Source organism: Phaenicophaeus curvirostris, chromosome 6 (genome assembly GCF_032191515.1).
Source record: "Phaenicophaeus curvirostris isolate KB17595 chromosome 6, BPBGC_Pcur_1.0, whole genome shotgun sequence".
NCBI lineage: Eukaryota > Metazoa > Chordata > Aves > Cuculiformes > Cuculidae > Phaenicophaeus > Phaenicophaeus curvirostris.
Genome location: NC_091397.1, coordinates 16,204,524 through 16,217,257, shown reverse-complemented (window position 1 = coordinate 16,217,257; position 12,734 = coordinate 16,204,524). Strand labels below are relative to the sequence as shown.

The 12,734-nt window shown below is 37.9% G+C and overlaps 1 protein-coding gene across 1 annotated transcript in view; it reads right to left on the bottom strand.

Moving 5' to 3' along the window:
* The window catches only part of ZNF438 (zinc finger protein 438), a 56,274-nt gene extending 44,423 nt beyond the window's left edge, over nucleotides 1-11,851 (bottom strand). The window contains exons 1-4 of the mRNA XM_069859391.1: nucleotides 11,641-11,851; nucleotides 11,522-11,607; nucleotides 10,989-11,047; nucleotides 10,450-10,503 (exon numbers count right to left, since the gene is read on the bottom strand). The gene's annotated coding sequence lies outside the window, so the exon portion shown is untranslated. The remainder of the gene's footprint in view (nucleotides 1-10,449; nucleotides 10,504-10,988; nucleotides 11,048-11,521; nucleotides 11,608-11,640) is intronic.
* Between the last annotated feature and the right edge of the window lie 883 nt (nucleotides 11,852-12,734).

Here is a 12,734-nt window from a genome sequence, read left to right as displayed (position 1 = left end):
CCATTACTCCACAACTTCTGTTATCAACATCTTACAGTTCCTTTTTTTTTTTTTTGCGGGGCGTTGTTCTGAATTGAATAGCTTGCTGAGATAGGAAGCAACTTATGCAGTACAAACCAATTCTACAGTCAGGAGTTTCCATCCATTTAGTTAGCAGTATTCTTATTCAAAATCATTTTCAGCTTCTCAAAAACTGATCAGCTAAATCTTACAAAGATATGTGCATTTCTGTAAATGCAGCTTAATTTTAAAATGATTAAAAAAAATACAAGTTTGCTCTACTTTAATCTTGAACATGAAAGTAAGCTTTTGCATCTCAAAATAAAAATGAATTAATTTTCCAATTAACATCATTATTATATACCAAGTTTTTGAAGATCTTCAAAGGTACAAACACTTTCACAAAAGTTTCAAAACTTTTACAGTGAATTAGATCAATTACACCTTAATAATATCCCTAACCAGGAGTTTTATGGCAAATACGGTGTGCCTGAAAAGACCTTTACACTTTAGGCTACTGTCAATCGTATAGCTAGTTGTTTAAAGATCTGGTCAGTTCTTACTTACATTTACAGCTAAACACAAATCAGGTGCAAAACCAAACATTACTTTGACCTATTTTCTTTTTCTTGTACCTTACTGAAATCATAAATAAATTACTAGTGCGTTTCAAAAGCTAACAACCATCATTGCATCAGAGGTACAAGTATGTTAAAGAGTGGAAAACTAAAAAAAAAAAAAAAAAGGATATTTATTCAGTAGTATTCCATTCTTTGGAATTAAATGTGCTTTTCTGCTTCACTGAAGCAAGACTGCACACCTATTAATGGGCTTAAGGCTTACCCCATATTTGTTAAGGGCCAAAGCTAGACCTCAAAACTGGGCATGAGCACCCAGATGTTACATTATTGGAAGTAACATTCCTTTTACTTTAAGTGCAAGATATTTTTACCCTCAAATTTACAAATGTCAGAAAAGCCTTGTTTTACTCTCCCAGCATACTGTCAAGACAGAGCAAAAATTATAAATTAATCTGTAATAAGTGTAATAGAGTATTATGATATGGTACTGGTAGGTAAAGAACATGAGAATTATCCTGAATACTTAATGGTACCTAAAAAACTCCAAAAGCAGTGTTGTAATTTGTACCTAAATACATCCTAAAAGACTATGAAAATTATTGCTTAAAAAATGCAAGAATATCAGCTTCTTCATCAGATCTCTGGCTATTAAAAAAAAAATCCTTAGTTGTCTAGAACTTGTGCCCTAAATAGTCTCTCAAGAATTCTCAAGAACAAAGAACTGTACCCACACTAATACGAAGGATTTTCAAAGGCAAATTAACTACCTATGAAAACTAGGTAATTATAAGCTGATTTACCTGAACCACAACAGAAGTCCATTTTGGAAATCCCTACTTTCTTTTCTAACGTTGTCCAAAAGGCAAAATGGGAAAAGAACGTTTTACATTACTCTGTTCAGAGGAAATACACTACCTTATTTATTTAATGACTAGCTCCATACCTTTCAATTAATATTAGGCATTTTTCTGGTATTTTGGTGATTTCCTGCATCTTTCATGGGAAAAGAACATATTCACATCAAATTACGAAGTCCAACAGGCATTATCTAAGTTTTCCCAAGTTTGTCTATGCAGTGCAAGGATATTGAACTGTTTTTCAACAAACAGGTAGTCGACTCTCCAGGATAGAAACTATATTGCTCATAGCTGAGTGGTAACTTCAGAACACACCATTGGAGGTACCCAAGAGGTACAACACTTTGTAGGGGGAGAATTAGGGCAATCTGGTCTGCAGAACCCACTTTCAGAAGTAAGACAGCAGCTCCAGTCTTGGGACAGCAGCCTAACAACCCAGAGCAAGAAAGTTACCTGGCCTCTATTTGGCGCTAGCAGACAGACAAGATACAGCTACCAGCTCCCCTTGCAATACACAGCGTGCTATTACATAAATGTAGGTTTAATACTTGCATGAAATCATGAAAGAAATAAACCAGGTATGATCCTTCCAGATCTAGAGCTAGCCTAAATGGAATCTTCAGTTTCATGCTTCTTCTAAAACGAAAATTTGCCAGGTAAAAGAAACCTTACAAATATTCGTGATTAAACTATACAAAGCCTTTAAACACACATTTTATCCATTTTCCTAATATAGTCACAAAGTGTTCTAGACACTGCAGTAAACAAAGTAATTTGACAGACGGGTGAAAAATACCTGGATGAAATTAAGTACAGAAATGCTAACAAAACAGATTATGCTAATAAAACACACTGAAAACTGCTACAGTTTCAGCACCTCACCTTAAGCAAAAGAATATGCCCTAAACTGGCCACAAGTGCAAAATGCTGCATGGGACCAAACTTACTGTCTGAATAACTTTCACGGCTGTGGCTGATGAAAACTGGGTTTCTTTACATTGAGGAAATCAAAAACACTTCACCTCTTGAAGCAGCTCTGCCCACAATTACTGGAGCAGCTCTGCCCAGGCTCGCCACTTTCAAGCCATTGAATTTAGCTCCCTAATCAAGAAACTCATCACACTAGAGATAACAGGTCAGCTAGTTTGTCCCATTTTCTTTTAGCAGTGCATTTACATTGTTCATCAACAAACAATATGGGAAGAATTGTTACCAAATAGGACCAGCATACTCCTGTCGTGACTTGTTAAGCCCCGAGAACAAATCATGGACATTACATATCTTACACATACAATGCTTTTGACAACTTTTCCCACTATACTAACTGCTTTTCTAAAAAAAGATAGACCCCATTATATTCTTATTAAGTGCAAAATAAGATACATTCCTTCTATCTCAGAATCACAGAAACATGTACGTTGGATAAGACCATTAAGATCATTAAGTCCAACTGTAAACCTAACACGGCCAAGTCCACCACTAAACCACGTCCCTAACCATGACACGTACACATCTTTTAAATACCCCCAGGGATGGTGACTCAACTGCTTCCCTGGGCAGCCTGTTCCAATGCTTGACAACCCTGTTGATGAAGAATTTTTTCCTAATGTCCAGTCTAAACCTCCCCAGCATAACCTGAGGCCATCTCCTCTTGTCCTATCCTTTGTTACTTGAGAAAAGTGGCCAGCACCCACCTAACTACAACCTCATTTCAGGTAGTTGTACAGAGCTCTCAGGTTTCCTCTCAGCCTCCTTTACTCCAGACTGAACCACCCCAGTTTCCTCAACTGATCCTCATAACACTTGTGCTCCACACCCTTCATCAGCTCTCCAGAAAATTGTAAGAGGTACTACAATCATCACTAGACTATGAAGACCCACAGCAGAAGGCAAGATGGTTTTCCAAAAAAGCTAATACAAGATCAAGGAGCATCTTTTCAAGGAAAATCATAAGAATTATAATTATATTCCCACCCAGATTATTGCATAATAGTTTTTCATCACAGAAAAAAAAAAAAATCCTTGGACTCCACCAAGTATTAAATACATCATTATCCATATAAGACAACAGGGAACTGACAATTTTCAAATATGGTAACCTGCAATCAAAATTACTGCAAATTACCTGGCATTTATGTTTTTATAATCTATAAATTCAGCTGTGGCAACATACACTCTTGAACTCCAGGCAGATGATGAATGAAAAAATTTGTCAGAAAGATGAATAAACAAGTAATTATTCTACTAAGTAAAAAAAATGACACAAGGTGTTTTCAGGAATGGCCCCTTAATCAAGGCAAAGGTAAAATACTTCCAGACTCAAAAAAAACTCCAAAACAACAGCCACTAACTTTCCAAGCATTCTGCTCATTACGAAAGTGAAAAGAAATAAACAAAAGCAACAAACTTCTCCAGGATCCCACATATATCTGGCACCCACCTGCTTATGCAAAGACTGGCAACAAGAAGCGGTGGCTTTTAAATGCATATTTTTGAAACAGCGACAATTTCCAAATAGCAACGCTTACTATTTAGATGTTTCAACCCTAAATATGTTTACAAGTTGACCATTATTTTAAGCTTATCAGCCCTGACAGAGTGCTTCTCAGTCACTGAAGTTTTTCTGCCTTGACAGGGGAATTCCACTTTCATGCAGATTCATAAAGAGAAAATGTTTCAGCATAAATCATGGCTATACTAAACCAGGAAAATGTCCCGCAGGTCACTAAGCTACCATCTTTTAGGCAGGTTCTCCATAATTAAGGTATCAATTACAATTTAACAGGCATATTTTATTTTATAAATAAACTGTCTCCACAATTTAAGCTGTGGGAAAGAACATCTGCGTCAATGCACCAACTCTTGCAGCACAGCAAGTTTTGTACTGAATGCCAACTCTAAATGTTATAATTTGGATTCTAGCAAGGAAAAAATAGGAAGAAGATTTCCCCCTCACCCCCCTAAATTCCCACAAGCCTTCTGCATCTTTTTATTCCTGTCACGGCACCTCCCTGACATCTGCTCTTTGCTGCTCTAGAGCCAAATACAACAAATTTAAGTCAATCTCTGTTGCTAAACACACCAAAAGTAAAAACTGTATCCTCCATTAAATGGAGTTGAAAAGGACATTTCAGTGGGAGTGAGCAAAAGCTGATTGTGTAGCCTCTTCCTGCTGAACACTGCTTTTGATGCTTTTATCACAGAGTTTTGTATTTGAGTTTGATAGAGACTGAGAGCAAACAGAGTTTCTAGGGCTTGAACCGTGCCAAGAGAAAAGACTGGCAGAGCGACAAGCATGCTCATTTAATTCACAGTTATTTTTTGTGACTTTTACATACTTACTGGAAGTTGGCTGGATGACACACAAAGCTAGTGTTAGCTCATCTCACCTTCCCTAAATATTCCATCACTATAGGTACAGAATAAACTTGAGTACTGACTTGGACTAAACTACTGCAGGAACAACTATTTAACCCATAAGCCCAAGCAACAGAAAAACTGAAGCTGAAGAGAACAGTGTCTTGCTAGTGGCAAGTCACAAAAACAACTGCCCTATATAAATTCTTTTCAAGTTGATGAGGATCCCAGTGTTATTCCCCAAAACATCTTCCTCAACGTCCCCACTTATAAGAAAAACAAGTAAATCAGGTGGCACTCCTGAAAGAACAGACATAGCACCCAGTGGGTATTTCACCTAGATATAACCTAACACAGGGACAGAGAGTAAACAAGTTAGTGAGATGCTATAACCATTTATCCTGTAAAAAAATTAGAGGCAAACTTAATTCCTTTACTCCCACTATCGATATATAGCTTTTAGATTTGCTTTAGAAAAAATAATCTTACAAATGACAAAAAGCCAAGGGGTTATATTCTTTCAGGAAAAGATGTAACCTGAGCGTGTGAATATTCTTGCACTCCAAATTATCTGATTTCTATTAGAATTTTCCTAAATTAAAATTATCCTTAGGCTGCGGGGTTCACTGTCATATCAATTTATTAAGAAATACATCCTTTCTCAAGTTTCCTTTCTCAATTTGCCACCATAATCTCATAGAACGTCCCCTTACTCTTACAGCATGAACCAACAAAAAGCTCTTAAATTACTTTTCCCAACCCATTCATCATTCTGTGTAGTCATGTTACACTTCATCATATGCACTGCCTTTCAAAGGCTAAACAATCTAACTTGTTTTATTTAAGCTTCTCTTTATACAAGCAAATTTCCATTCCCACAGATCTCTCACTCAGCATTTTTTCTGAATCTCCTCTTCTGTACATGTTCCTTTTTAGAGGAGCCCTCCAGCACCATGCACACTGATGGCCTGCTACGTGACAGTAAGATATTGACTTTTAACATGGCATTTTATTCCCCATGCTATTCTCCATCACACTTCACTGTGACTGCAAGTACAAACACAGATCTCAGAAGTTAACAGAGCTCTCCAAAGCAAGATTCTTAACACACAGACCACTACTTTGAATATGTGACACAGTGAACACATGAAGACTTATAATTTCGGGCCAGGTAGCCTCTGCTTTCCTGTCCTTCAGCATAATCGCTCCGTCACTGCCCAGCCATTACAGCCTGCAAATCTTTGGCATATGCCCATCAGGATATTTTCCCAGAAAGAAAATCACTGGTTTATAAGAGAGCATAAACACAGCCTAAACAAAGCTAACTGCCTTAAACTGCAGGTGCAGAGCCTTTGCAACTTTAGGTCTTCAATGAGGCACCAAGTATGTTTCGGCCTAAGAATAACTCTGTAATGTAACATGACAGACTTGCCCTTTGAAAAATGAAGGCTTTAACAAAAAATGCAACATGTATATATGAAGATAAGAACTTCTGACACACGCTTACCCTGCAAGAATTATAGAAGACATAACATCCCTGAACTACTTAACTAAAAATATCATTCATAAAATATGATAGATACTATATTGACCCTTAAAGGTCAAATCCAGCCAAAACTAAACAAAGGTTCCCAAGAAAAAGGTGGATTTGAAGATCTGAAATCACAAGTGTCTATCGCTAATTTTCTCTAGAAGCTAAAAAAAACAAGAGAATCAAAAGTCTAAGGTTGTTTTTTGTCTCAAACATGAACAGTATTGTAAAGTTTGCTTCATACTGCCATTTAGGGGAAAAAACATAGTAGAGTGATTGACTGAACTTGCTGTTCTTAAAAGCTCTGCTAAAAGATCAAACTATTTGTGAAAATAACAAAGAACAGCTGAAGGCATTTGGGTGGTCTCTGTTTCAGTTCTGTAATGCAGAACAGTCCCTTCTTTCTAAATTCAATACTGATTTGTTTTCCTTCTTCTGTAAAGCCTCAAAATGTGTTGATGACAAAAAGAATTAAACCCACTGAACATCTGTATTACTAACTTAGGACATTTCAGTAACAGAACAATAACTTCAAAGCGCTTGAATCACCATACACAGAGCACGCTTGCATGCAAAATAGAACTACGTAGGTTTTTACAGACTGACCCTTTTTGATTTCCCTAATGGTATAGTGGGAGTTCATATACTCTTTATCTTTAGGGCAATGCATATCATTAGCAGCGACTGATGTTGGACTGAATGTGAATAATTAAACTTCACTGCCTTGCTTCCTAAAACCACGGATCTACCTCATTTCTTAAAAAACAGTTCTGATTTTACTGAGCTAAGCAAGACCTGTCACAAGCTCATGTCTTGGTGTATGTAGCACTACTTCATGCTTCATTGAAAAAGCAGCCTAAGAAGATATATTGAAGTCAAAGCCACTCACAGAAAACTAGCTGATTCTAACTTCACTTAAGGAAGCTAACCAAGCAAGGACAGCCAAAAAGAACACCAAAATTAAGTTTTGTATCATTACTGTTTAAAATCAACGACGCGCAGAAGACTGCCATGTGCTCAAACGTACACAAATCAGTAGTGGGAACATCCCTATTTTCTATGGTTCACCCAAAACAACTACAAACATCTATATATAAGAAAGGTGAAGCAGCAAAGAAGCACAGCTACAACAGAAGTCACATTTGTCTAAGCCATAATTTGTTGCTATGTAGCCATTTCAGAACGTTGTCCTTAGGGAAAGGTCTTCGAAAGAGAAGAGTCCCTTGCAACAGATCAACAATGCACCAAAAAGTAAGTAGACAAACCTGTTAGGGTGTGTTTGGTTTGGTTTCTGCTTTTGGGTCAGGTAAAACTGTTTAGTACTCCCTACAGACATTACAACCTTCAGTTGCTGATAACACAGGGTTTCATGTGGAAGGCTGAGTATGGAAACATTGCTCTGACTGATCTCTCAGCCAAACTCTAAACCAACAGCAAAAAATCTCCACAAAACTAGAACCTAGAAACCACCTAATATCCCAAGCCAACTTCATTGATAGGACCCAGTAAGTCTGTCAGGACTTATAGTTTCTTTCCCCCACAACTCCTATACCTTTTTAAATCAAACAAATTATCCAGGCTGCTTTTCCACCTCTTTTGAATCTGTTGCTCCTGGCAAATACCAAGGAAGACACATGAATCATGGAATCACCAGGTTGGAAAAGACCACTTGGATCATCGAGTCCAACCATTCCTACCTGCCCCTAAACCATGTCCCTGAGCACCTCGTCTATCTGTCTTCTAAATACCTCCAGGAATGGTGACTCAACCACCTCCCTGTTCCAGTGCCCAATGACCCTTTCTGCGATTTTTTTTTTCTGATGTCCAGCCTGAACCTCCCCTGGCAGAGCTTGAGGCCATTCCCTCTTGTCATGTTCCCTGTCACTTGGGAGGAGAGGCCAGCTCCTTCCTCTCTACAACCTCCTTTCAGGTAGTTGTAGAGATCAATAAGGTCTCCCCTCTGCCTTCTCTTCTCAAGGCTAAACAACCCCAGTTCCCTCAGCCGCTCCTCCTAAGATTTGTTCTCCAGCCCCTTCACCAGCTTCAACAACTACCTCTCTGCCTCCCACTGACCTGCTGTGACAGAGGCATCTCAGCAGGGCTGGGGTAGTCCAGCTCTGAGGCTCATTTCAGCCCATGACACCTTCTTGGTATTAACTGTGGTCCCTTTTCTAAACCAACAATCTGGGGCTTAGGTTTTATGAATAACAATAAAGGGCTAAGCCACAGAATGAAACTACAGGATGCATGCTCAGAAATTATACCCTGTAGCAGACTCTGAAAGTCCTACTTAAAAAAAATATGCAAGTTCACTACGCAGTACTGCAGAATTTTACCTTTATATGGTCGATAAAAAAAATCAACTCAAGATTCTGATAAAAAAAAAGAAAGCCTTTTTTTTAAAAAAAAAGCTTAACCATAAATGAAGTGACTAAAATGCATTACAACAAGATGCACTGAGCTACCTGTTATATTCTTTCCCTCCCATTTGTACAATAGTTGAAAGTATACTGACAGCTCAATACTAAACTCGTTCCGGTATCAAGGCACTGGCTGGCGTCCTTTCAGGCAAGGCTTTCAGTACTGTACGCGCTTCAAAAAGATGCAAGCCAGAATCAGTAATACAAAGAATAGTTCATAGTCCAGGTGAAGAAATAGTTCTTTCGTAAAACAGTTAAGACTGAAGTGACAAACCAAAGAGTCTCTCTCCTTAATTCATGCACATTTGTAGCCTTGTTTAGTACACAGTACAGTTCCACCACAGTTAGATTTACAGTGTTTTGATTACATTTTTGATACTAATTAGGAGGAATTACCAGATTAAGATGTATTGCTCCAAACTGTGATGACATTTCCTATATTTAATTATGCTATAAACACCCATGAAATCAGCTCTTAAAAAAATAATGCTTGAATACTACTTACACTAGGTTTAATCAGCTTATTAAGGACAAACCAATACCTACAAATATAGTACTATAATGAGTCAAATACACACTTAATTAGCAAATATCACATGAAGAATAAGATAGTTTCTATCTAGCTGTTCTGTGTGTTTTCACAAAGGGTGACAAGACCAATAGTAATACAGAGCAAATACAACACAAAGAAGCCAGCATTCTCCAAATGCCATTTTAAGCTGACATCAAGAACCTCTTTGTTACACCAGGAAGAGTAAGGATGGAATCAAAAAATTATGACAACTCTTTATTTTCAAATTTTAAATGATCTACACCATAAAAATTATTTTTAATTATTACATTGTGAAGAAGCTTGCATTTTATTCAAACTTGGATAACAACAACATGCAAATACACTTCATGAGAAAGTTCTCAACTATTATTCAAACATCATTGTTCTCTTATTGCCAATGGTAGTCTCTTAAAGATGTGTGTTCATGTTTTCAATTTGTTTTAAAACAAAATCTTTCCCAGTAAAAACATGTTCTGGATCTCTGCAAGTGGATTATAAATATAAAAGAGAAAAATTAAGTCTAAGCAAATAAGGACAAAATCTTAACTTGACTGCAGGCAAGGATGAGCATCAAAGTATCTTTTACTGCTGCTGAACCACCAATATCTTTTATAGAAATTCTAAAAACAATTAGTTTTATTGGAATACACTCCCACGGGAGTACACACTCAATGATATTAAAGAATTAAAAACAAACCCAAGCAAACATAACAAACGGCAAGTCAAACACAGACAAAAACTCTGTGTAAGATGGAATGTACATAGATGGCAACTGAGTCTTTTTCTTCCTTGACCATATTTAAGCAGAACACTGAAAATGAGATTCTGAAACACGTTGTGGTATTTTTTCAGTCCAGGTTTAAGAAAGAAAAAGCAAAGATACCTTACAGAAACGACACATTGAAAAATTTCAAATAAAAGACTCAAAATTAAAATTCATCAGCAACCTAAGGCTGTCTGCATCTACTCAGGTAACCTGTACTAGACATGTAGCAGCTAATCACTACTGAAAACAGGTAAGCTACCTACAGCTACCAGCCACAAAGAACCCTAGCTTACCATGTGTCATTTATTTGTGTTCAGACCAACACAGAATCAAAAATTAGAATATACCACAAGGATATTAACCATATTCTTTTAAGATACCCACCTTACACAACCTGGTGCTGCTGCAGCAAATAAAATATTTCAGCCATGTTAATTCCTATTTCAACGAAAACCAAAAACAGAAAGTCTCAACATCTCAGGAAACATATTTAGCAAAGGATAGAAAATAATTTAAATAAAAAAGTGAAGCATGCACTTTAGAAAGTGCTAAATAAACAAGAACTCTACTAGAACGTATTTACCCTGAATACAATGGTATCTCTACTGAGGTTTACCACACATTAACCATACTTAAGATTAGAAATTGCAGTAATAAGTATTTGAATAAATATTGATAAAATAATTGATGAAGTTCACACATTCCTAGTTTGACCACACATTTTTAAAACTCTAAGTCTCTACAACTGTAACTGCAGTAATATTTTCAGCCAATTTCAGACAGAAGTATTACCTTCACTATTTGACTATTTCACTTTGACCTGACACGTTCTACTTCACTAGGTGCAAATAAACACAGGAAACCATCACCACTTCCCCACAGACATTTAAAATATTAAGCCATTTCCATAAACAACATATTACCTCTGCACATAAAAATCCTTGAAACACCTCAAGTCACAGATGAAGCATGGTCCTTCCATCTAACAAAGCAAAATCAAAGAACCTGTACATCAAAAACATGTACGTACAGCAATTACTACATACCTCTAAAGCTTCATGTGAGAAAGCCGGAAATATCTAATCATAAGCTGTCACTGTCTTTGCTAGTTCTGAAATTCTCATGAACAAGATACAGAGCGTATGTACAAACAAAATATGCGACACATGAAACCAGTATCTCCTTCATGAATGCTTTGAAAAAATTTTAATTACAGAATTTTAGTTACTCCACAGTCTTACTATTTTAATAGCTCGCCCAAAAGTTAAAACCATCTGAACCATACCATAATGCTAGCTTGCTTCTGATCCTCCAGCTATTAACATTTTTTTAATTAAAGACTAAGAACATCTGAACATGAGGGAGAATTTCTTTACTGTGAGGGTGACAAAGCACTGGAATACGCTGCCTAGGGGGAGTTGTGGAGTCTCCTTCTCTGGAGATATTCAAAACCCACCTGGATGTGTTCCTGAGTCACCTGCTGTAGGTGAACCCACTTTAGTAGCAGGTTGGATTGGATGATCTCCAGAGGTCCTTCCCAACCTGGTTATTCCATGATTCTATGATTCTATGAACCCTGACGATTTTGTGATTCTGTAACATGCTACCACATCATCACAAAAAAAACCCACCTTCCTTTCTGTTTTTTGACAAACTTTAAGTTTGGAAAAAACATAATTCCTCCAGTGCCTGAAGCAGAAAAAATATGCACTCATCCCTGAAACACATATTTTGCTCTGTATAGAAATAACTTTAAAAAATTAACTAGTACTAGAAATAACTAGCTACACTAAGGTTACTTTTTCTAAAAAAATGCAAAAAAAAAAAAGGCAGCTCAGTATTTTCATTGCTGAATGGCCCTCTGAAAAAAAAAAACAACTAAAAAACTGCACACAGAAAGTACTGTGATCAAATGCAACTGTGCATTTACCTTATGTTCTAGAATCATAGAATCATAGAATCACCAGGTTGGAAGAGACCTACCAGATCATAGAGTCCAACCATTCCTATCAAACACTAAACCATGCACCTCATCCACCCGTGCCTTAAACACCTTCAGGGAAGGTGAATCAACCACCTCCCTGGGCAGCCTGTTCCAGTGCCCAATGACCCTTTCTGTGAAAATTTTTTTCCTAATGTCCAGCCTAAATCTCCCCTGGCAGAGCTTGAGGCCATTCCCTCTTGTCCTGTCCCCCATCACTTGGGAGAAGAGGCCAGCTCCCTCCTCTCCACAACCTCCTTTCAGGTAGTTGTAGAGAGCAATGAGGTCTCCCCTCAGCCTCCTCTTCTCCAGGCTAAACAACCCCAGCTCTCTCAGCCGTTCCTCATAAGGCCTGTTCTCCAGCCCCCTCCCCAGCTTTGTTGCTCTTCTCTGGACTTGCTCCAGAGCCTCAACATCCTTCTTGTGGTGAGGGGCCCAGAACTGAACACAGGATTCGAGGAGCGGTCTCACCACTGCCGAGTACAGAGGGAGAAGAACCTCCCTGGACCTGCTGGTCACGCAGTTTCTGATACAAGCCAAGATGCCATTGGCCTTCTTGGCCACCTGGGCACACTGCTGGCTCATGTTCAGTCGGCTGTCAACCAACACCCCCAGGTCCCTCTCCTCCGGGCAGCTTTCTAGACAGACTTCTCCTAGTCTGTAGCACTGCATAGGGTTGTTGTGCCCC